Source organism: Hylobates moloch, unplaced genomic scaffold (genome assembly GCF_009828535.3).
Source record: "Hylobates moloch isolate HMO894 unplaced genomic scaffold, HMol_V3 SCAFFOLD_8, whole genome shotgun sequence".
NCBI classification, from domain to species: domain Eukaryota; kingdom Metazoa; phylum Chordata; class Mammalia; order Primates; family Hylobatidae; genus Hylobates; species Hylobates moloch.
In genome coordinates this window covers 119,355,618-119,379,846 of record NW_026652283.1, presented here as the reverse complement: position 1 = coordinate 119,379,846, position 24,229 = coordinate 119,355,618, and the positions used below count along the sequence as shown (strand labels likewise).

The window sequence follows — 24,229 nt, the reverse complement described above, 5'->3', positions numbered from 1 at the left end:
ATTTTATTTTATTTTATTTTTAGACATTTATAGACATTAACTTTTCAAGGAGCCTTTCTAAGATTTTATGCAGCCCAGCCAGGAAGTCAGAGTAAAAGTTGTTTTATCCATGTGTTTAAGAAAACGTTTTCTTAAAGCAACAGCTTTTATTTCTGCTGCTTCATGCTGTCCTAAACTACATCCCCCAGCAATTAGTGACAACACTGAAGACCAGAAAGGCAAGCTGAAGACACCAGACTTCGCTTGAAGGGCAAACAAGAAATGTGAGCTTGGTCATTATTTTTTTGTGTGTCTTTGCTCTGAACCATTTTTGGGAGGTGGGTGGGGAGGTGTCTATGTCTAAGAGATGTATGTGATTAGTGAATTCTCATTGTGAGAAGGAAATGATGAAAGGTGATTTTTATGATGTTGGCAGAAATGGCTGGGAATGGTAGAGAATAGAAATTTAAATCTTTTGGAGAAGAAGTGGTGAGCTGTGTTTGCAATACTTGGAGAAAAATTCCTTATTTTTGGTTGATTAGATTTTATAATTAAACGATTACTGTAGCCTGGCTCTCTCAAAATATTTTAAGTAGAAGAAAAATTTAGCAAGTTTACCGATTTTCTTTTTAATACTACCTGGTGTTTTACTTAGATGTATACTTTATATCTAATTTCTGAACAATAAATCCTTCCTATTAGGCCTGATTATGATTGGATTGTGATAGTTCTGTTCTTAAAAATCAGCATTATTGTAGGAGAGGTTAACTGTAAGGCATGTGTTACTGTGGACCACTCTCGTTGTAAGTATTCTGTTTTTAAAGAGAGTTTGACTTGTAGGGTTAGGTTATGACTTCCTATAATCATGTATTTTCTTTTTATTTTATATGCTGAAAGAATACAGGAAAATTGTATCTATTCACATAAGTACTCATCATTTTGGGCAGTATAAAAGACTGCCCCTGGATCTGTGCTTTTGTTTTGACTATGTAATCATTGATTTGTTAGTCCTTCGACAATAAAAACCTGTCTATAGCTTTCCATTATCGCGCGCCTTAAATGATCAATTGTTTCAGATGTTTTTTGTAAAATTATAGTGACACATCAGCAATCCTGAAAATGGCATTTAATATATAAATATGATTGAAAAATATATGAAATCCAACAGAGGTGTTTGAACAGTTAAGCTTAAGTATATTCTTCAACTTTTTAATTAATCAACATTTTGATTTTCAGTAAAATGAAATCACTTAACGTTTATGTGTGTTGCCAAAATGACAACCTTTGTTTAATAAGCTCCTTTATACACTACCTCGCTGATACTCCTAAAATGGACGCCAAGACATGAAAGACATGCTGATAGGCACTGGGAAGGAAATGTTTGCCTGACTGCAGTCTTCCTTTTTAAATTGATTACAGGATCATTCATGCCTATACTAAAAACAACAATATATGAAACAAAAAGAAAGTTCAGCAAATAAGTTTAAATTAGAGCTTCATTTTAATACTGACCGTCTTATTGCCGATTCATATTTACTTCCATTTACTTCTTAAACATTTAACATAACTTCTTGCCATTTAGGTTTGCTAAATATATAACTTATTTAATTTTTAAGTCTACTTTTTCTTGAAGTTAAAATAATTTTTGCTAGCTGATTTCTTAACTTCTTTGCAGCGAACTCAGAACAAACTTATATCCAAACTATTTCATGTCCAATTATTTTCTAACAGTATGATCAAAAGTAGGTGAATTAAATATGTAAGAATACACCTAAAGAAATACTAAATTTTTCGGTACTGGTAAAACTACATTTTACAGTGTGTATTAAACTTAAAATTTGATAAATATTAGCTGTTATAGTCACTGAAGTTTCTTAACAATAGATTCTCTCTGGCCTACTCATTACATAGCTTAAAATTTTTGAGAGAAAATCTCCTATAAAGATGTTCCTTGTAAACTGGATATAATAGACACGTCTTTGTGCAAGCTTTTTTTTAAAAAAAGTGTGATTAAGAAGTTGCGTTGATAACGTTTTTTTAAAAAGACATTTAGTTGTAACATAATGCATGCTTCTTTACATTTAGACCTTTTGTACTACAAACACATTGACATTTAGGTTATTAACTATTTCCATATTAGTATTAGTATTTCAAATCTTATTTTAAAGTATATAAATACTAGTGGTTTAATTGTAAATGAACTTTATCTCTGTTCATATTTATTGTCGTTTGAATTGTATAATATTTCGAAGTAAAATTATTAAGGCAGAAATGCATTAATATTTAACTGCTACTTGAAGCCTATTATTGAATTCCATTTTGATGTATGTACCTGAACATAGAAGCGCATTATTCTACAAATTAATGCGAACTTCTCAGGGAGCGTTAGTCCAGTATTTGATAATTACTCGCTCATTTATTCATTTATTCAACAAATGTTTATTGAGCACTCACTTAAATATGCTAATATTTTATTGATAGAGTTATTTTGGGTAACGGGGAGGGAAGAGGGAATAGATTTAAAAGAAAATTTAAACGCCTGGATAGAAAAAGGCAGTATTATAAGGAGATTTATTTCAACAAAATATGTTCACTTTTCTTACACAATACACATATTGTAGATTGTGATTATAAAAAATCAGGAGATTAGTTATATTACACGTAGCTGTAAGAATCTTGTTTTATGACTATTTTGGTTGTTACGTTTTATTGGCCAGAAAACTTGAGTTGTTCAAGTCTTCTGACAGACATGTAAAATAAGCAATTCAAATCAGGGAGGAAGAAACTGAGACTGAGCCACTGCTCACATGCTAGATCTTACATATGTCAAAGCAGGTATAATTGAACCTTCGAAGATGTGGCTGCAACGTAAACAACAGTGGCCTGTTTATGTGGGATTTTTTTCTTCCCTTTGTTTTCTGTTGTGAGACAAAGGAGGAAGATAAGGCCCATCCCACATCCTGAGGCCAGCATGGCCCTTTGAAAGAAGCTTTCCTAGGGGGTGTGGTGTATTTTAAATGGACCTATCAGTTCACTTTCTATATTCTAGTGGTTCATGTGTGTGTGTATGTGTGTGAGTGAGAGAGAGAGAGAGAGAGAGTGCATTTAACTCAGTGGCCTAACTTTATTCCATGCAGTTGTTCTCTGATACAAAAAGAAGGCATAGGTTCATCTTTGAAGAGGAGATAAAAGTCATGTGATCCAAGGACATGAGCTTGTAGGCTGCTTTGGTGGCCCAGGCATGAGGCAGAGCTGGTGGCCCATGGAACGGAGATGAGAAGTGTCTCAGCTGCGGGCATACACTGCTGAGGTCATTCAGCAGATACTCCCAGAGGACTCGCTGTGTGCCAGGCAAAAGATAGAATTGCTGCCCACAGGAGTTCCTAGTGTAGTTGGGTAAAGGAGAGGAATAATTGATGAATGTAGGTACCTTTTCAGGTTACCAAATATCTTCGCCTGTTACTCCACGTAATCCGAGGAGCCGTGCTGGGCAGAGGGACTAGTACACAATGGCCACTTAATAAGTATTCATGGAAGAAATAAACCGAGTGGTGAACCAGAGTATTATCTTCTTGAGTCTTATTTGACTAAGAGAGTGTTTTTTCCTTCATGGATGGAAAAACAAGAAGCACTGTGCTTTCTTTATCTTGTTTCTCTGTTGCTGGTTATGGGTTTAGAGGGGTGCAGCAGAGGGCCACGTTATTTTTGACCATATTAGGCTCTCTTGAGTTCGCCTTTGGAGACGATATAAAACAAGGACTTGCCTGGTGTGGGGTGGCCTTGGACACCTGCTTTCTCTCTGGCCAGCCCTCCGTTGTCTTGCATTCCCTCTGTCCTCATTTTCCCAAAGGATCCCATATTGTACCTTAGGACTTGGTGGTTTGGCCTGAGCATGCAGCAGGCCAGTGGAGTGCCCAGTGAGTTTAAAGTGTTTCTTTTGAGGGCAGGACAAAGGCAGAGGGGATGGAGACAGAGAAGGTGGTGAGGGCAGTTGTGCAGAGCTGACGGCACTGCCCAGCAAGCAGCTTCAGTCCTGTTGTAGCTGCAGCACCAGGGGCCTGTGAGGGAGCGAGGGTGAATGTGGGGTCCTGGATTAGACTGCAGTATCAGCAACCGCAGGCATTGAGAGGGCATAACGTGTTACTGGGGGGCTGCATGAGGGGATGTAAATAGGTTGCTGAGTCCAGTTCATGTTGAACAGTGTCTTTCTCGGTCTTTCTCCAGGGAGGTTTTGAGGCCCAGGAGAGGGAGAGGCAGAGTCAGGATCATTGTGTATGCTTCTGTGTCCAAGGTGGTGAGGGGCTGGAATTTAGCCTCTGGTTTGCTGCCCAAGCCCTGTGCCTTGATCTGCTGCAGGAAGGTACCAAGTCCCCATTGTGTTTGTGGAGGTCCTGCAGTGCATACAGGCTTGGAACTGGAATAGCAGGTATTGGGAGAAGGTCAAAGGTCTGTGGCCAGGGAGGGCAGTGTTCCAGTATCTGACCATGGAGTCTAGGGGGCTAGGGGATGTGATCAGGAGTGTTCTAGAGAACATGGTGAAACAGGGAAGGATGAGTAAGTAGATATTTAGATCAAGTGAAAGAAAAGGTTCTGAGAGTACTGGAGTTTATTCTGAAACTCATCAGATTCTGAATAATTGTACCACCCCTGCAAAGCTCGACTTAAAAGTTTGGCCGTGAGTTGTGCTAAGGTTAATTTATTTCTTCAAAAGCAAGCAGAAAGTGAAAAAAGTTACCTGTGCGTTTTCTGTATTCCACGTGATCAGAGGAAATGAACATTTTCTTCTCTTACAGTTAAGAATTTCTGAGTCTTATACAATTAGAATACCCCTTACGTGTGGATCTGGAGGTTTTGTGCAAAATATTGAAGAATTAGTCCCTCTGGAGTGATGCCATTCTTTTATGCTTGTCTATCAATGTCATTTATATCTCTTTTCGTATTAGCCCTTCTAAGTTATTGTACCTCATCTGAAAAGATCACGTTGTTCTCAAAGACCCAGGAGGGTTTCACCTTAGCTGTATTCATGGGAAAGCTGCCTTTGAAACAGATAGTCCTTTACCATCTTGGGTTAGAGATAATGTTCCTCAGCATCGCTCCAAACTGAGTTTGAATTTTGACTCAATTTTTTGGTTGTGGTACTTTGGCCAACTTATGTAAACCTAATTTCTTCATTTGTAGAACAGGGATCATGGTATTTCCCTCACACGATTTTGGGAGGAGAAATAAGGAAATACTTGCAAAGCTCTTAGCATAGTGTCTGGTATGTAGTAAATACTTAATAAATGGTAGATATTATTTGTTTTTTAGAAAATTTTTTTTTGATTTTTAGAAATGGTGATAAAATATGCATCACACACATTTTACTGTCTTAACCATTTTTAAGTGGTATCAGGTACATTCACATTGTTATGCTGCCGTTACCGTCATCAAGCCACAGAAGTCTTTTCATCTTGGAAAACCAAAATTCTGTACCCATAAACAATAACTTTCTATTCTTCCCTTCACCAAACCCCGCAACAGAATCGTGGTAACCATGATTCTGTTTTCTGTCTCTATGAATTTGACTACTTCAGGTACCTCATGTAAGTGGAATCATACAGTGTTTGTCCTTTTGTGACTGGCCTCTTTCACTTAGCATAATGTCCTCGGGATTCATACATGTTTTAGCATGTGTCAGAATTTCCTTCTTTTATAAGGCTGAATAATACTCCATTGTATGGGCAGACCACATTTTCTTTCTCCATTCATCTGCCAGTGGAAACTTGGGTTGCTTCCACCTTTTGGCTGTTGTGAATAATGGTGCTATGAACATGAGTGCACAGATACCTATTTGAGCTCCTGTTTCCAGTTCTTTTGGGTGTATCCCCAAAAGTGGAATTTTGAGTTGACAGTTTCTTTTTTTCAGCGTAACTTCAGTTGTATCTCCTTCTTTTGCCTTTGTGGTTTCTGATGAGAAATCTGCTGTCATTTGAATTGTTTTGACCTTCAGCTAAGATGTCCTTTTTCTCTCACTACTTTCAAAATCTTCCTCTGTCCTTAGTTTTCAAGGAGTGTGTTATGTTTTGCCTTTTTGTGGATTTCTCTGGGTGTATCCTGTTTGGGGATCATTCACCTTCTTGAATATGTAGGTTTATGTCTTTTGCTAAATTGGGGAAGTTTTCAGGCATTATTTCCTTGAGTACTTCTGCAGGTATACCCTCTTTCTCCTTTCCTTCCAAGACTTGGAGGATGTGAATGTTAAAACTTTGTTATAGTTCTAACACTGCTTGATGTGGATTATTCTTTAAGTCTGTTTTCTCTTTACTGTTCAGATTGGGTAATTTCTATTGTTCTTACCTTCAGATTCACCTATTCTTTCCTGTCATCTTCATTCTGCTGTTTAGCTCACAGGGTGAGTTTTAATTTCAGTTATTGTATTTTATCTGCTATGTCTTTACTGAGACTTTCTGTTTTTAAAATTTGTTTCCTGCCCATTTTTAGTTGTTTGTGGAAACATGTTTATAATGGCTACTTTCGAATCCTTGTCAGATAATTCCAACATCTGTGCCGTCTCAATGTTGCCATCTCTTGACTGTCTTTTCTCATTTAAATTGAGGTTTTCCTGGTTCTTGGTATGATAAATGATTTTGATTATATCCACGCATGTTGGGTACTATGCTATGAGACTGGATTTTATTTAAGCCTTCTGTGTTAACAAACCTTCTCCGACACTGTGCTAGTAGGGGAAAGGGGGGCACTCTCTCATTTCTGTGAGTTGGGGGAGTAGGAGGGTACCTTATTGCTAGGTGAGGGTGAAATTCAGGCTACCCATAGTTGATACTGTTATTTTTATTGTTAGTTTTGTACTTGGTGCAGTAACCTGGACAGTGTCTGAGCTGTGTATTCCTTAAATTTAGCTTATGTTGTTGGTGCTGTGTGTGTTTTTGATAACTTGTTTAATGATAGTTACATTCTCAAATTAGGGACTGAGCCTTCTTTAATCGCTAGCTACCCAGAGATTAGTATGTGTTTACCAGTAGCACGTTGAATAAAAGAATATAAGAGATGACATTATAGTTTCTACTTTATTAATTTAGAAAATTTATTTTTAAAAGGAGAGAATCCCCTACCTGGGTAAGATTTCTATTTTTTTTTTTTTGTTATTAACATGCGAGGTTTTATCAGACTTTTGCAACTTATTTTTAGACGAGGTCGGCATACTAAAAATAGTCAGAAGAAACAGATTTGACTGAAGACTTTAAAAATGTCAGTGATAAAGTATTCAATTTCATTTGTGATTTCAAACCTGTAGCTTCAGGTCAGTAACACAGATCTTAAAGATGATGTATATAACTTTGGAATAATATATTGTCAGGATTCTTACTGGTCATCTGTGCTGTAGCACTGACAGTGTGAGATCCCAGTTTTGCATTACTTACTGTCTGGATAATCTTGGGAAAATCTCCAGAATTCTAAAGGTTGACTTTTCCTATAAGTGAAGTGGCTGTCGTAATGCCTATATCAAAGGGTTGTTCAGAATATTAAATGAGATAATGTGCCTGAAAGCAATTTAGCTGGTAGGTATCACAAACATGGGAGATAATTATCTAGTTTAGTTTCTCCAGACACGTGAGGGTGATGGATAAAGATAGTGTACCTAATTCTGTATGCTTTTCAACTGTGCATTCCAATAGACTGTGTTATATATGTATATATTTAAAATGCTTTAAAATTGTTTAAATATGGAAGACCTTCAAACATATATCAAAGTATTAAATAAAATAGAATGAATAGACATATACCCATTATCCAGAAGTGACAAATGCCATATTTATTTTCCTCAGATGTTTAAAAAAAAAAAAAAAAAAAGGATGTAACTAAAGCCTTATTCTCTCACTTCTGAAATTGGGGTAGAACACTTTCATGTGCATTTTTGTGGAATTACCGCATATACATGTAGCCATAAACAATATATTTTACATGTTTAAAAACTTAGATAAAATATTTTATACTGTTGCTATCCTTTTGCAAATGAAATTAGATATTTCTGAGCATTATCTCTATTGCTCATGCAGGTTTAAGGCTGTAGAGTGTCTGATTTTAGCGTAGCCATTCTTCTGTGGATAGGCCTGTAGAGATCTGCCTTGTGCTACCATGCTGTCATGACCCTCCTACACATCTGGGTGATCTCTAGGGGAGGACTTAGAAATGGAGCCCAGTTTCTGAATATTTCAACTTTACTCAGTAATGCCACATCATTCTCCCAAGTATTTGTACTGTGAACCCAAAAGTATCTGAGACGGGTCTCAATCAATTTAGAAAGTTTATTTTGCCAAGGTTAAGGATGCATCTGTGACACAGCCTCAGGAGGTCCTGACATGTGCCCAGGATGGTTGGGGTAGAGCTTGGTTTTATACCTTTTAGGGAGACATAAAACACATCAATCAATACGTGTAAGATGTATTCTGGTTTGATCTGGAAGAGCAGGACAACATGAATCAGGGGCTTCTAGGCCATAGGTAGATATAAAAATTTTGATTGGCAACTGGTTGAAAGAATTATCCTCAATAGGAAGGAATGTCTGGGTTATGATAAGGGGTTGTGGAGACCAAGGTTTTATGCAGATGAAGTCTCCTGGTAGCAGGTTTCAGAAAGAATAGATTCTAAATGTTTCTTATCAGACTTAAGGTCTGTGTTGATATTAACGCTGGCCTGCTTTTCCTGAATTCCAAAAGGGATAAGGATATAATGAGGTATGTCCAACCCCCCTTCACGTCATAGCCTGAACTGGTTTTTCAGGTTGACTTTGGAATGCCCTTGACCAAGAGAAGAGGTCCATTCAGATAGTTGAGGGGGGCTTAGAATTTTATTTTTGCTTTACAGTACCCATTTATATTCCTGTGCTAGAGTATCAATGTTCTTGTCTCACTGTATCTTCACCAACATTTGGTAGTACCAGACTTTAAAATTCTTGTCAATCTCATGGGCAAGAAATATTTTGCTGTTATTTTTATTGGTATAGCTGATTGCTTAGTGAGATTGGACATCTCTTTATATTGGCAATTTAGATTTCCTTTTCTGTGCATTCTCTATTCATATCCTTTGCACAGTATTCTTTTGAGTTGTTTTATTCTTACTAATTTGTAGCATATTAACTAATCCTTTGTTATGCTGGTTGAAAATACCTTCTCAATCTTTTTTTTTTTTTTTTTTCCTTATGGCAACTTTGGAAATGAACTATGGAATATGGTTGAAAAATGGGAATGTTTTCATTTTTCATTTTCAGAAGTGATTTTAGTGATAATACATGCTTACAATCCATGCTTTCTGATGAGGCAGAGAGGGCTGATGGGACTAATTTCTTAGAATGCATCAGAATTTTATCTCCTTAATTAATATCTAGAGGAAAAAGTTTCTTATTTTCCATGTAAACTTTGGTCAACTTGAAATCTGAGGCAGATTCTTAGTTCCCAGGCATCAATCATTGAATTAAAGACTATTGTGGAATTTTACTCTGTTATTTGCGGGGACTGCTATCGCACACCGATAATATAGGCACATTCCCATTGCATCTGCAACGTTACCAAATGGGAGTTCTAGGGCCCTTAGAAAGAATGTTCTGTTGATCTGATTATAGTGCTTTCTATACAGTGAATAATCTCGGTGCAGTAAGCACTTTCTCCTTCTCCTAACCAGTAGTCTTGCTAACAAAATAACTTAATTGAGAAATGCACACTGTTGGGGCAAGTGGATTGAGTTGTGGCTGAGGCTCCTTGTGTATCTTTTGTTGTGCAATCAAGTAGCACTTATTCACCGACTTTGCTCATGCTGTCCCGTCTAAACAAAACCCACCTAATCTCCCAAATCACTTTGCAAAACAAAAGAACACACAGAAGATACAGAAACCAGGAGGACCAGGCAGCTGTGGAGTATTTTAGGCAGCGCTCCCTCTTTCCCTGCTCATCACCGTGTATATGAAACTGCTTTAGTAACTATACATCTATTTTAAAATTGGAATGGGAAAGGATGCTCTCTCCACAATCCTATAGGAACCCTCCTTGGTTGTTCAAACATTTGTCACCACTGCACGTCTGCTGATGGTTTGTCACAGTCATAGGTGAGGTTCTAGGCAGCTATTAACAGCTGATGGAAGAGTGGGCTTATAAACCCAAACGTGGAAGTCAGACCTTGAGGTCTGGATCTCACAGAGTTGCCTTTGTTAAGGACAGTGGCCATACGCTTTGTTCAGTCAATTCCAGTAGGCCTTATTGTACTTGTTTGCCATTTACTGCAGGGAGTGAGCCTCCCTTCAGCATATAGGAACCAGTGAAGTGTCCTCTCATTGGCTAGCTTTGATATTTCCTTCTTTCTCCACTTACTGAATTCTTTGCTGGAATCAGCATTTGGCTCCAGTTACCATCTCTGCACCATTCCTCTACTGTTTAAAAGTTTTAAAGAAAACTTCAATAAAGAATGTATGAAAATAATGACTTTTGTTTAATTACAAACCCTGTTTCCTCTAGGTTATCTAAGTCAGTGCAACTCTGTGAGAGAGACTGGCAGACACAGACACCACACACGTTTCAGGTGAGGAAATAGAGGCCCAGAGAAGTGAAGTGCCTGGCCTTCTTAGTAGCAATGCTAGAGCTTAAATCAAGTCCGCTGCTTCCAGATTTGTTGTGCTTCTCACGATTTCACATTTGTTCACTCTGTCATGGGACCAGCAGGAGAATAGCAAGTTGCTGCTTTTATAGTAGCCCCTCCATACACCCTTGGGACTGTGTCCTTAGGTCAGTCCTTCTGTCCACCACCCACCCACCTACCTACCCACTCACACACCCACCCACCTACCCCTCCCCTCCACACACCTACCCACCTAACTACCCACCCACCTACTCCTCCCTTCCACACACCTACCCCTCTACCCACCTACCCCTCCCGTCCACCCCCCTACCCCTCCCCTCCACCCACCTACCCCTCTACCCACCTACCCCTCCCCTCCACCCACCTACCCCTCTACCCACCTACCCATCCACCTATCCCATCCATCCACCCTCCCACCCACCTACCCAACCATCTACCCCATCCATCCATCCATGCAGCTGTGAGCCCATTATTCATTTAGTCTCTGAGTCCCTCAGTGCTGAGTAATGAGGCCACATCATGGATAGAACACAGATAACCCCTGCCATCACCCAGCTGATGGTACAGTGGTGAAGGACTACAGACCAGTAAATGTGGCCAAGCACAGTGACTGTTAGGAGAGGAGAAAGGATCCTGCTTTTCCTCACCTTCCTGTCCCTCTGCAATTCAGGGGGGAATCAAAATTCACATTTTTTAGAGAACATGGATCTCTCAGAATATGAGAGTTTCATGAGTGTTTTTTTAAATATAACAGTGAGTGTAGCGCTCTGAAAAATAAACACTGTAGAGTTTTAGTGTCTTAGAGGTCATTTAGTTTGCCTCCTTGTAACCAAACCAATGAGAATCTCCTTTTTTGACCTCCTGAGAAGCAGGTGCTAGAATCTCTGGGCAGCAGTCCCTGTGGTACTCGTACTCGGTGCCTAGCAAAGAGGTACATAATGAGATATTCTGTGCATCTCTGACTCAGAACATTCCTATTTCATCTTCCACCTGGATTCCTTCTAATTCTTTGCAATAACAGATCAGCGTAGTTGAGTTTTGTTTAGCTATTTCTGGATGTAAGCATTTTTAAAAAAGGAAAAAGAAGCAAAAGAAAACCACAAAAACCCAACATGCTATTTAAATAAAGAAAAATGAGTTTTACTTCCAAGAGAGCTTTTTCCATTTTCTTAATGCTTATTCTCCTTCTGAGAGCTCATTATGGAACAGAGTGTGACAGTAGTTTACCATGGTGAGCCTGTCTTGTCTGGGCCAGGGGATGAATTAGAGGAGCGGGTAAAACTGTACCTAAATTATCCCCGGATATTGCTAAGTGATTCTACTTTTTTAAAGACCTCCAGAGAGAGCATCCCTAACCTCCTTTAGTTTGCCTTTACACTGTTTAATAGCCTTTGCTGTCAGGAAATTCTTCCTCATATGTAACCCAGCTGTCCCTTGCCACCAATCACTCCCATTTCTCTTGTTGTCCTTGGTGGTGACAGAATTTAGGGGGTCATTGTCTTCTCAGTAATATACTTAAGGTTCCTGAAGGTATCGGGAAGGCCTCCCTGAGTCCAGGCTTCTGCAAGTGAGAGAAATATAAATTTTTTCTCCTCTACACCCCCATTCTCAGTGGTCCTATTTGGACATATAATCTCTGACGTTTGTTCTTAAGTCTCAGTTGCAAACATTCACATGAGGCCTGTCTGGAGATACCCATTGCTTCCATTTTCACTCCCAGGGCAATGATCCTTTCTTGATTTCCCTGGCTGTTGATTCATTCGCATTAACTCCTGTTTGTTGAGCCCTCACTAGGTGGGAGGTACCACCCTAGCGGCTGATGGGATGTGAAAAGGAGTGAATCTCACTGACTTGCACCTAGAGGGAGGAGCCTGAATGTCACCTGCCGGTTACAGTCCTTGTGATAGTCTGTGGATTAAAACTGCTGGTTTCTCTCTTCCACAAAGACTTTTTTTTCTTGATGTATATTTTGGTGCATTTAGAGTTTACCTTGACGCCGTCCTCAGAAAGTTAAGGCGCTATCATGTTATTCATGCCCTTACTCTTGCTTCATTTTGTAAACGCCCCGAGGAAGTTTGCACGTAGAAACTTTAGCCTGTGAGCAATTGGCGAGGCTGTTTCCCATTAGATTCTGGGCAGTCCTCATGAGGGTGTGTGATGGATCTTTGCAGGTCTCCAGCACTTATCAGAAATGCCTGGCACATTTTAAACAAACTAATGACTGGTGGTTGGTTGTCAAATGAGTTGTTGGGAAATTTTTTTTTTTTCAGTTCTCTGTCTCTCCACTCCTTTCACCTCAACATAAAAGCAGCCCAGAGCTTCTGCCTGGCTGCCAGTGTAGGCAGCCCTGCCACCTCGGCTGCCAAGCTCTCAGCAGATGAAATAAAAGTCTATTTATAACTGGCCTCTGATGGATTTCCTCCCTACCTGGGCTAGTGCTCCATCAGCAGGTGCACTGAACAGATGGAGAAGGGTTTTAAGTTTTTCAGTTCAATTAGATCAACTCTCTAGGTTCAGGCCAGCGCATTCCCTTTCTCACTTAGTTTCTTCCTCTTGGCATTAAAATTGTTGAGCATAGCAAAACACAAATCAAGTCCAGGAGATAAAATGCATATAGTGCCTGCCTTTAAAAAAAGCACTTTGGCACAGAAACCATATTTGACATCGTATGCTAAATCTGTTTTAACCCTTTTTTACCTAGTGCTTAATTTTAATGTGATTTAAATCGATATTTGGAGTACTAAGATGCTAAAGAGCACAAATACTTTCTTTTTTTCTTTCTTTCTTTCTTTCTTTCTTTTTTTTTTTCTTTTTTTTTTTTTTGAGATGGGGTCTTACTCTGTCACCCAGGCTGGAGTGCAGAGGTGCAGTCTTGGCTCACTGCAACCTCCATCTCCCGGGCTCAAACGATCCTCCCTCCTCAGCCTCTGAATTAGCTGGGACAACAGGCACGCACCTACCACACTCAGCTAATTATTTGTATTTCTGGTAGAGACAGGGTTTTACCATGCTGCCCAGGCTGGTCTCGAATTCCTGAACTCAAGTGATTCACCCATCTTGGCCTCCGAAAGTGCTGGAATTATAGGTGTGCGCCACTGTGCCTAGTCTTTTTTCTTATGATGTATTTTTAGCATTGGAATTTAAGTGTTTTGAAACTGTATCACACTGTTTTTGAAGAAACTTTATCTCTGATAGTAGTTCAGTTTATATGATGAAGCATTTTAATGAGGAGATGAAGTAATTCATTTCATGATGGTGATTTGATGTCTTTTTTTCACGGTTTGTTGAACTGTCTAGGATAGTGATCAAGTGATACCATGCACTGGTCCAAAACCAGTCTGAATATGGCCTCACGCTCTGGGTTTTAACACCGCTAGTCTGGGAAAGATCAGTTGCCACAGTTTTTGGTTTCTACGCATGTAAAGATTCATTATAATTAGTAAGTTCACCCTTAGTAGGCTGTATCATCTCTTGTTCCCCGGATCCCAGATTTCAGTCCGTCCTTGGCTCTCAGATGGGAGGCCACTCTGATTGCAGCCACAATTCATGCCCCACACAGACATTCACTGAGCTTCTGCCCAGCGTTCTGACACAGACTTCCACGAGGCTCAATCTTCTGGATTCTTTGTCCACACTAACACCATCACGTTTATTTAATTAATATCTTTGTGAAGCTGGGTTTGAAACAAGAAAGGTTTGGCCTATTTCAGTGGATGTTTTGCTCATATAACTGGAGCAGGTTTTCTTTGGTGGTTTTATTCTGCCCCATTCTTTATTATTTCTGGATATTTTCAAGAGTGTGGATTATCCAGATTTGTGGCTCGTTCTCCAGCCTCTCTCCCATTTTGTTACGCCCTAAGATGTGTATCATGGTTGTCAGGGCCAAAGGAGATTCCACTGAGTCAGCCTCACTGCTGGCTGGAAGTTGGGTGCATGATTTAAGTTAGGAGAAATAGTGCAAACAAGACCACCACTTCCTATTTGTGTCATTGTCTGGCAAGTGCCTTTGAAGATTTTCTCTCATTGTTTTCTGTACTTTTTCACAGACTCTTATATTTGGAGGATAAGTTAAATATTACCTAGAAAATCACTTCTCTGATCCTTCATCTCCTTGGCAGGATCTGTGTCAAATGTCTTGGTTTTCACAGTAGTGATGGCGCTTTCTCCCAGGCTGGCTGACCTGTGCTATCTTTGGTAAGTTATTCTATTGAGTTGTGGTGCTGCGATCTTTCTATCCATTACTTTCATCTGTGGATTCTCCTTTAACCTTTTGGGGTCATACAGCACAAAATCTAATTCCGACATGTGGCAGCCTTTCACATATTTGAAAAATGACCCTTCTGTATTCCACCAATCAGACAGGACATGATTCAGTTACATGGTTTTTCTCCGAACCATCTCCAGTCTAGCAATTTCTTTATTGTGGAGTGGCATGCAAAAAGGAAAGTCACATTTTTATCTAGGTTCTGTCTGACAAGTGTGGAACCATTACTGACCTAGTTGGAGGTCAAGCAAGTGTGAGAACTTCCTGTGTGCTTGATTTGACCAAGTGTAGCATCTTAGTTTCCCAGTGGGACAAAAGGGTTTCCGTGGTATCCAGGGACGGGGTGGATCAACTTTGATCATTTGGACCTGGCTTTGGTCATTTCTTGGTACCCACTACATGGCTGGGTGATGGTAGTCCATGAATATGTGGAGAATGGTGTCAAACAGGGTGCTGGATGATAAGTTCGGGCCTCCACAGCACTTATGTGGTCTGTGAACATAAATCATTCCATTCAGTCAAACCTCCACCCTTGCCCCTTCCCTCATTGAGATGCTACACCACTGCGTTTTCTCTCTCTTGGGGCCACTTATTCTTGTCTTGTTTGTAAAAGCCAAAACAATAGAATGCTATGTTCTCGAGGCAGATAAAATAGATTCCCAGGTTAACTCCATTTATGATTTGTCGATCTTCTCCCTTCTCCACTCCTGCAGTAAGGGAATTATCATAGGGAGGGACCATCAGACAGGCTGTTTTGGGGATTTTTTCTTACATAGCATTAACACATTTGTTTCCAAGAGATTTTAAAGGCCAAATATATGAATGCCTAGGTATTTTGAGATCTTTCAGAAAACAGAAGGAATGGAAATGTCCTTGTTCATGTTGTTGGGCTACTATCGCATGACAAGAGCAGTCAAAATCCTAAAGGAAATATTAGCAGATTGAATATCAGTTTTTACAGAGAACTTCTTTTGGTTCACCTGGGTAGCTGGTACTATGCTATGTGCTGTGAGATGGTCACACACGCCGTCTCATGTAGGTCTCACACAACCACCCTGTGAGGCTTACATTCTGTCATTAACGGAGGAGGACAGTGACACTCAAGTGGGGACCAGCTGGTCCTTGCAGCAGCCGAGGTCATAGCCGCTTATTCCTAATGTTGGGTTTTTGTGGCTACTCTTGGTCAGATGTATTTAACAGAAGTTTGTCTTCTTTATTTTTCTTTTTAAGACTCAAGTTTTTTTTTTTTTTTGACTCAGTTTTTAATTCCATTTGTTAATCCTAATAGATAATGTCTTTGTTCTCTAATTTTGTAGTCAGCTCTGACACGCAAGTCCCAGCTTTTATCCACAGTCCTGCGCTGTCTCCTTATTTTAAAAGAACAACTCACCACAATCAAGTAGGGTTTATTCCAGAAACAAAAGAATAGTTCTTAGGAAAGCTAGTAGTGTAATACAGCCTATTAATTCATTAGAAAAGAGACTGACCATCTTGATAGATATGCAAAAGCCATTTGATTTGATTCAACACCCACCTTTTTAAAAAAATAAATAAAAGCTGTTGGTAAGTGAGATACAGAAGGCTATCTCTCTCACATAATAGAGATTTTCTAGGAAAAGCTGTTAACATTCTTACTAAAGTCATGGCCAGTTAAAAATGCCTGCCACAGTCACAGTTCTTCAACCTTGTTTTGGAAATTGTAGCTAATGCCATTAAACAATATAAAGAAATAAGAAATACAAATACTGGAAAAAGGTAAGCCATTATGGTCAGATACTGTGATTACCTGGAATACTCATGAAAGGATATTTCTTGTGCTATGTGCTAAGCTCCCTGTCTTGTAAAACTTATATTAGGGAAGACATTCAATTAAATATGCAACTCTAATGTAGTAATATAAATTCCATGACAGAGAAAAACACAGAGAGCTATGGGAACATGATAGCCATGGCTTTCTGATCCCTGCAGGGGTGGAGTTGGAGAAGTTTTTCTCTTCCTCAAACTTGCAAAGCTCATGGTGGTTTCAAGGCCCATTGCTGCAGCCATTCCTTGTCTGAAGATCTCTCACCTTTAACTTTTATGGCTGCCTCCTTTGACTCAGGGGGTCTGGGCTCAGTTGTCTCCTTTTCAGGAGAGGTCATTCCTAACCACGCCGTTTAACATGGCTCCTTACCCCTGCCGGTCCATAACAGTGTCACCCCTGCAGTGACCTCTGTTGGCTGCTTGCATGTTCTCTGTCTGCACCCCCATTACCTCACAGGTATCCTCCAAGAGCGTAGGGCTTGTCAGTCTTGTTCACAGTTTTATCCTCGGTAGAGAACTGTGTCTTCCCCCTGTAGGTGCTCACTAAATAATTTGTTGAGTGAATGTGCTGGAAGAGAGGAGGTGAAGACAGGTTATGGCCCTTATGGGCTGCCCCTTTGGGAGGAAGCTGAGGGTGGAGCCTGGCCTGGGCTGGAGAGGCATGGCTTTGATGAAGACAGGTCTTTTTTTTTTTTTTTCTTTTGAGGTGTGTGTTTAAATGCTGAGCAAAAGGTTGATTTGGAAGATCTAGAAGAGGGGGGAAGGGAGGATCTATGGCAGACTGGGATAAAGGGCACAGGGGTTAGCCTGAAAGAGGAGGGGAAACAGCTCTTTCCTGTAATGGGAGGGTAGGAGGAGGGGATTGTGCAGAACTGACATTCATAGGTTTGGTGATGGGATGTTGGGGAAGTTTTCTTTGAATGATGCTATTGTTGACAGTGAAAAGTGGTGGGCTTGGAGATTTGAATAAAGTGGGTAATAAAATGGGTACTGGCCATTAAGAAAGAGAATGAGACAGAGCAGACTGGGAAATGTGGGAGGCTTGTTAAAGGTGGAAGACTTAATTTATGGTGCCACCAATCTGTGAGTTGAGGAGATTCTCCATTGAAGCCTTAAGCATCCCAGGTATATGTTTTTTTTTTTTTTTTTTTTTTTTTTGAGACGGAGTCTCGCTCTGTCACCCAGGCTGGAGTGCAGTGGCGCAATCTCGGCTCACTGCAAGCTCCGCCTCCCGGGTTCACGCCATTCTCCTGCCTCAGCCTCTCCGAGTAGCTGGGACTACAGGCGCCCGCCACCACGCCCGGCTAATTTTTTTGTATTTTTAGTAGAGACGGGGTTTCACCATGGTCTCGATCTCCTGACCTCGTGATCCGCCCGCCTCGGCCTCCCAAAGTGCTGGGATTACAAGCGTGAGCCACCGCGCCCGGCCGCATGTTTTTTTTTTTTAAAAAAGATTATTTATTGTTTAGTGAGATACAATTCACATACTGTAGAGTTGTCCATTTTATAATTATACAATTTAGTGGTTATTAGTATATTCACAAAATTGTGTGGCCATCACCACTGTCTAATTACAGAACATTTTTATCAGCCCCAAAAGAAACTCCGTACTGTTTAGCACTCACTCCTCATTCTCCTCTTCCCCCTGCCCTTGGCAATTACTAGTTCACTTTTTGTCTATGGATTTGTCTATTCTGGACCTTTCACATAAATAGAATCGTATAATAGGTGGTTCTGGTCATTGGCATCTGGCTTCTTTTGCTTAGTATGATGTTTTCAGGGTTCATCTATGTTGCAGCATGTATCAGTGTTTCATTCCTTTTTATGGCTGAATAATAATCCATTTTATTGACATACCATATTTTGACATTTTGTTGATCCATCATCAGTTGATGGACATTTGGGTTCTTTTTACTATTTGGCCATCTCGAATAATGCTAAATAATTTGTTGTGAACATTGGTGGACAAGTTCTTGTGTGAATATATGTTTTAAGTTATCTGGGGGCCAGACGTAAGAGTGGAGTTTTTGGGCCATTTGGCAACCTATGTTTAATTTATTGAAGAATGTCCAAAATGGTTTTCATAATAGCTGCGTCATTTTACATTGCCACCAGTAATGTATGAGCATTCCAATTTCTCTACATCCTTGCCAAAACTTGTTATTGTTCTTTTTTTTTTTTAAATACAGCCATGCTAGTGGGTATGAAGTGGTATCTCATTCCAATTGTGTGCATATTGAAGATTCACTTAGATTGATCCACAGTTGGGATTTTGCTAGAAGGCTCTGTGGAAAAAGAGAGGTCTTACGTAGTTGAGGATGGTGGCAAGTGGATAATCGAAGTGACGGGTCAGGGATTGAATTAAAGAAATTTGCAGGACCAAGGAAAGCAAACCACAAACATTTACTAAAGGGAAGAAAGGAACCCTTAAATTAATGAAAGAGTCAATATTGTAAAAATGTCAATTCTCTGAAAATCTCACACGTAAATGTAATAAAATTCCAGCAGAAATCCCAATGAAAAATTTTTGAAGGATTTGCTAAAATGATGATTAAGTTCAACTGGAATGTTTAAATGCATGAAAACGCTCAAGATATATTTGGGGGAAAACCAATAACAATGATAGGGACTTATTTACCAGATATTAAAACATACTATAAAATTAGTTATTAAACAGTGTAGTTTTAGCAATGGAATAAACCAGTGGATTGCTGGAACAAAAGAGAAGTCCCAGGTTAACATGAACATGTATTATAAAGATGACATTGCCTCGTCAGAAGTGAAAGGATAATTTCGTAAATGGCGTTGGGCAACAGGCTTACTATGTCAAAAATGTAAAGTTATATCCCTGTCTCACATCTGACAGGACAATAAATTTGAAGTTAAATATTTGTGAAGAAAAATCTATTCATAGAACACCAGAAGAGAAACTGCGGTCATGGGGGTTAGATTTTGTGGAATGGAAGAGAAACCAGCCTCACAGTGAAGAGGCCATTGAAGACTTGGACAGAGCTGGCAGTGATGCAGCCACAGCCAGGAGTAGCAAGAATTGCAGGGGCCACTAGAAGCTGGAGGAGGCAAGGAAAGATCCTTTCCTAGCATCTTCAAAGGGAGCAGGGCCCCTGCAGCACCTTGGTGTTTGGACTTCTGGCCTCCAGAACTACAAGAAAATCAATTTCTGTGTCTAAGCCCCAGATTTGTGGTAATTTGTTGCCACGCAGCCCTAGGGAACAATGCAGAGACTCTCAGACAGGATTTGATGGAGAGAGTGGTCAGAACCAGTGGAGCTTTCTAAAAGATTGATGCCATGAGCTGTGTTTGTCTAGTCTGGGCAGACAAGAGATTTCCATTCATGATTAAGGAGGGCCCACGGATCTGCGTGATGAATTTGAGGAGGGTACACTGGTCCTGCAGGGCAAGGACGTTATCTTAGTCACTGCTGTATCCCCAGCGTTTAGAACAGTTAGAACAGGACACAGTCCACAGTCAATAACTGTTTAATGAATTAATTAATAAATAGAAAACACCCAAAAATGTAAATAGTATCCATTTTTAATACACGATACTAATTTTTGAATAAAACCATGTTGTGTTGGGGACCATAGGGCCAGAATAGTTGCTGTCCCCTTCACCTCCCACTTCATTCACCCATGGTGGCTGGAGGGGGCAGAGGTGTGAGATCGTGGCTGGAACCACTGCTCTGACTTGGAGCTGCTGAAATGGTAGCCTGGTGGTCTGCTCTCATGGTGCATGGCTTCAAGCTACATGTCAGCTACATTAATGACTCTTTCATTAATTTAAGGGTTCCTTTCTTCCCTTTAGTAAATGTTTGTGGTTTGCTTTCCTTGGTCCTGCAAATTTCTTTAATTCAATCCCTGACCCGTCACTTCGATTATCCACTTGCCACCATCCTCAACTACATAAGACCTCTCTTTTTCCACAGAGCCTTCTAGCAAAATCCCAACTGTGGATCAATCTAAGTGAATCTTCAACCATCCTTGCAACCAATGACACTAAAACTCAAGTTAGATTATGGCAAGCTTGTCCAACCCATGGGCCACATGTGGCCCAGGATGGCATTGAGTGCATCCTAAGACATATTCATAAACTTTCTTAAAACATTGATTTTTTAAAAATTTTAAGTTCATTAGCTATCGTTAGTATATTTTATATGTGGCCCAAGATAGTTCTTCTTCCAATATGGCGCAGGGAAGCCCAAAGATTGGACATCCCCTGGACTATAGTATTAATGCATCACATAGTTCATTCTTTTCACGTATTGAGTAAAAAGTAATTAATTTGATAAGCAATCCTTGAGCACCTCCTGTGTGCTGAGTGCCGTGCTATGCTCTACGGTACAGAGAACAAAGAGGTGGTCCTTACCCTTGAGGCTTCTACAGATTGTTGTAGGCTGGTAGCCACCTAGATAAGTAGACAAATCACTTGGATGTCGTATGATAACATACATCCCATCGATAGACACCTGGGATGCCGCAGGAGCACAGAGCAGGGTCTGCCAACACACTGGGTATCATAGATTTTACAAATGATGGAGTTTTGGCCGGGCGCCGTGGCTCATGCCTGTAATCTCAGCACTTTGGGAGGCTGACGCAGGCGGATCACCTGAGGTTAGGAGTTTGAGACCAGCCTGACCAACATGGAGAAGCCCCGTCTCTACTAAAAATACAAAATTAGTCGGGCGTGTTGGCACATGCCTGTAATCTCAGCTACTTGGGAGGCGAGGCAGGAGAATCGCTTGAACCTGGGAAGTGGAGGTTGCAGTGAGCCAAGATTGCGCCATTGCACTCTAGCCTGGGCAACAAGAGCAAAACCCCAAGATGGAGTTTTATTTGGGCCATATTGAGGCAGAGGCTCCGACGTAGGTGAAATGGTTGGTTTACTGTATGGAATAATGTGAGGGGAGCTGAAAATCCATCTGCCCAGAGCGACTCTGCAGGAGGATGCCTGAGATGCCAGCTCGTATTTCTTGGCCTCATGCTTTCTAGGAGTCCTCTCCTGAAACACAGACGCCTCTGTCAGATTCCTAGAGTTGTTCTAAGCCTACTTTGTTGAATTCCTAGGTTGGTGTTTGAGGGAAGAGAAGTCACAGAGGATGGAACATGGGATGGGGGAGGAGAGAGGTTGGAGCAGAGCACTGAGTACTTAGGGAAAAGAATCGTGAAGGGAGAATTCCTAAAGGGGCAACAGACACAGCCTCAAAAATCCACAGCTCTTCCCTAGACTGGGTCTGCCAGGTTCCCTGACCCAGCTCTCTGGTCAGCCGCATTCTGCATAGAAAGGGGAGCGGGTCTGTTCTTGTCCCCATGGAAGTGTGAACTCGGGGCTCGTCTTTTGGGAGCAGAGAAAAATACTGGCTTGATATACATGTAAGTTTCTATGTGGGGTATTAGAATGAATCTTAGCTGTTGGGACCATGTCTTTTACAAATCAAATATTAAGTATCATATATATAGTCTGTAATTTGATGGTACTAATGAGAGTGAAAACAATATGTGGACTTGCCCCTTTACTGAAAGATCAAGCAAATACATTTCAGGCTCTTTTTGATGATAGCTGTATTACTTGCTAGTATTAAAATATTTTAATTTTCAAGAACTTGGTCTCTGTTTCCTTTGATGAACCAGTTAGGAAATATTGTCAGAGAAACCCTAAATTTACCCTCATTTTCAGTCATGAATGAATCCCTGATTACTGTGATGAAGAAAAATCCTGTGCCCCAACTTCCTTGCCCAAATTAACACAAATGTAACCTTTCATCTTGATCAGCAGATGCCGAAGGTAGAACATAAACAAAAACATGAGAAACCGTTCATCACTCAGAGAGATTTAATTTTCATCAGTCAGGAAAGATACAGACACCAAATCAAAGGTGTTGATAGGATTTCAGTGTAAGTTTTTGGTGATTTTCTTTTCCCTGGGTGTTCATTCTCCCCTTGGGCTAATGCTGGTTGACAGAGCTGGAGCATTCACCGTGGCTTTTCTGATTCCTCTTTCCCATGTTGGAGTAATGTTTTTACTTCATTGCCCATATAGCCTTGGCAGATATCATCAGTCACTGGAGTACATCCTTGATTGTAGGAGAGACTTGATACTAATGACTCTTTTATTCATTTATTCCACAAACATTGGCTGAGTGTTAGCTGCATGCAGTGAACCGTGGGAAGTACTATGGGGAAGCACAGCTATGTAAATCATGGCTCCAACTACGTGCAAAGGCCGCATGACATAAATAAGCACAGACGATGTGTCTGTACCTCTGTATCTGCTTTATAACCTCCCTGAGGAAATGCTAGAGGCCTGATCGGTCTCTCCCCTCTTTAGAGACTGTCAGGGGCTATTTCCCCCACCATAGAATCCAAACTCGAGCCTAGTACCCAACATTCTTCAGAACCTGAACCCAACCCATCTTGGTGTCCTCATCTCCCACTGCCCCACCCACACCCTGGGCTCCAGCATTTGGCTCTTCCCCAGTGTGCTGTGTGCTCCTTACCCCTGCCCCTGGCCTGGGCACTTTCTGTTCTCTTCTCTGAGGTCACCTGGCCTCATCTTCAACAGCTGGTGGACTTCTACACATCCCTCGAAACAAGCTCCTCTGTTACCTCCAATGTGGCACTCTTTTCTAACCTACCCCAATTCCCACCCAAGGCAGAATTTGTCTCTAGGCTTGTGCTAGAACATCTAGGATACAGGGGTTCTTTGGGAAGAGGACATTGGGAAGGCATATGGGAATATGGAATATGAGAAGGCAACAATTCTTGGCTTTCCTGCTCTAGCCCGGGCTGGTCTGGTCCCCTGCAGATGATCTCAGTGTTCATGAAGGCAGGTTCTGGAGACTCAGGAGGAGGGACCCCCACCTCCTCCTCTTAGGACCTGGAATCCCTTGTGAACAGGATGGGTCTAGGGTATGCCTTTTAGCCTTCTGTATATCTGCATAGACTTTTCTTCTGCCTTCTCATAGTTCATAGCTTGTCTCTACAGAAGAACTCTCTAAACATATGATAGTGAATTAATGCCATTAACTCCATGGAGATCCATTATCTTGGAGATTGTTTCAGGTATATTTGAATATTGCTATATAGTTTGTCCATAAAATGCATATCTTCATAATGAAATATGAATGGGTCTTAGAAGACTTTTGATGAACAAGATGATGGCCGAACGCTGTAGGATCCTGCTATTTGAGTTTTCTTGGAGTCACATTCCTTAGCATCTACAGGAGGTAACACAGGACATGTGGACGTGCTTTCTGCTGGTGGTTAAGTCCCAGACTTGGGAGTGGCTTGCAGCAGGCTGACGATTGAAGTCTGGAGTGATTCTAGCACAGAAAAGCAACCAGGGCACAAGGTATTTCTGTGTGTATATGGTTCGCTGATCAGCCCTTGGGTTACCAAGATGATTAAAGCACAGCCTTGCCCTTTGGGAGAGAAAACCATTCAAAGAAATGCTGTGACAAAAGAAACAAGCATTGAGTGATCATGTACAGCGTGTGCATGTTTATTGGAGAGCACCAGGTTGTCAGTGAAGACAGCCGTAGGGGAG

The 24,229-nt window shown here is 40.7% G+C and overlaps 1 protein-coding gene across 11 annotated transcripts in view; it reads left to right on the top strand.

Moving 5' to 3' along the window:
• Positions 1-24,229, top strand: part of MSRA (methionine sulfoxide reductase A) — a 374,966-nt gene that overhangs the window by 42,396 nt on the left and 308,341 nt on the right. For 4 of the 11 annotated variants that reach the window (XM_032162489.2, XM_058441978.1, XM_032162493.2 and 1 more), the window contains exon 2: positions 189-263. The exons of 5 other annotated variants lie outside the window; for them this stretch is intronic. The gene's annotated coding sequence lies outside the window, so the exon portion shown is untranslated. Of the gene's footprint in view, positions 1-31; positions 264-330; positions 469-24,229 lie in introns of those variants that run through there. 2 more of the 11 variants (XM_058441977.1, XM_032162494.2) reach the window with 2 other exon arrangements.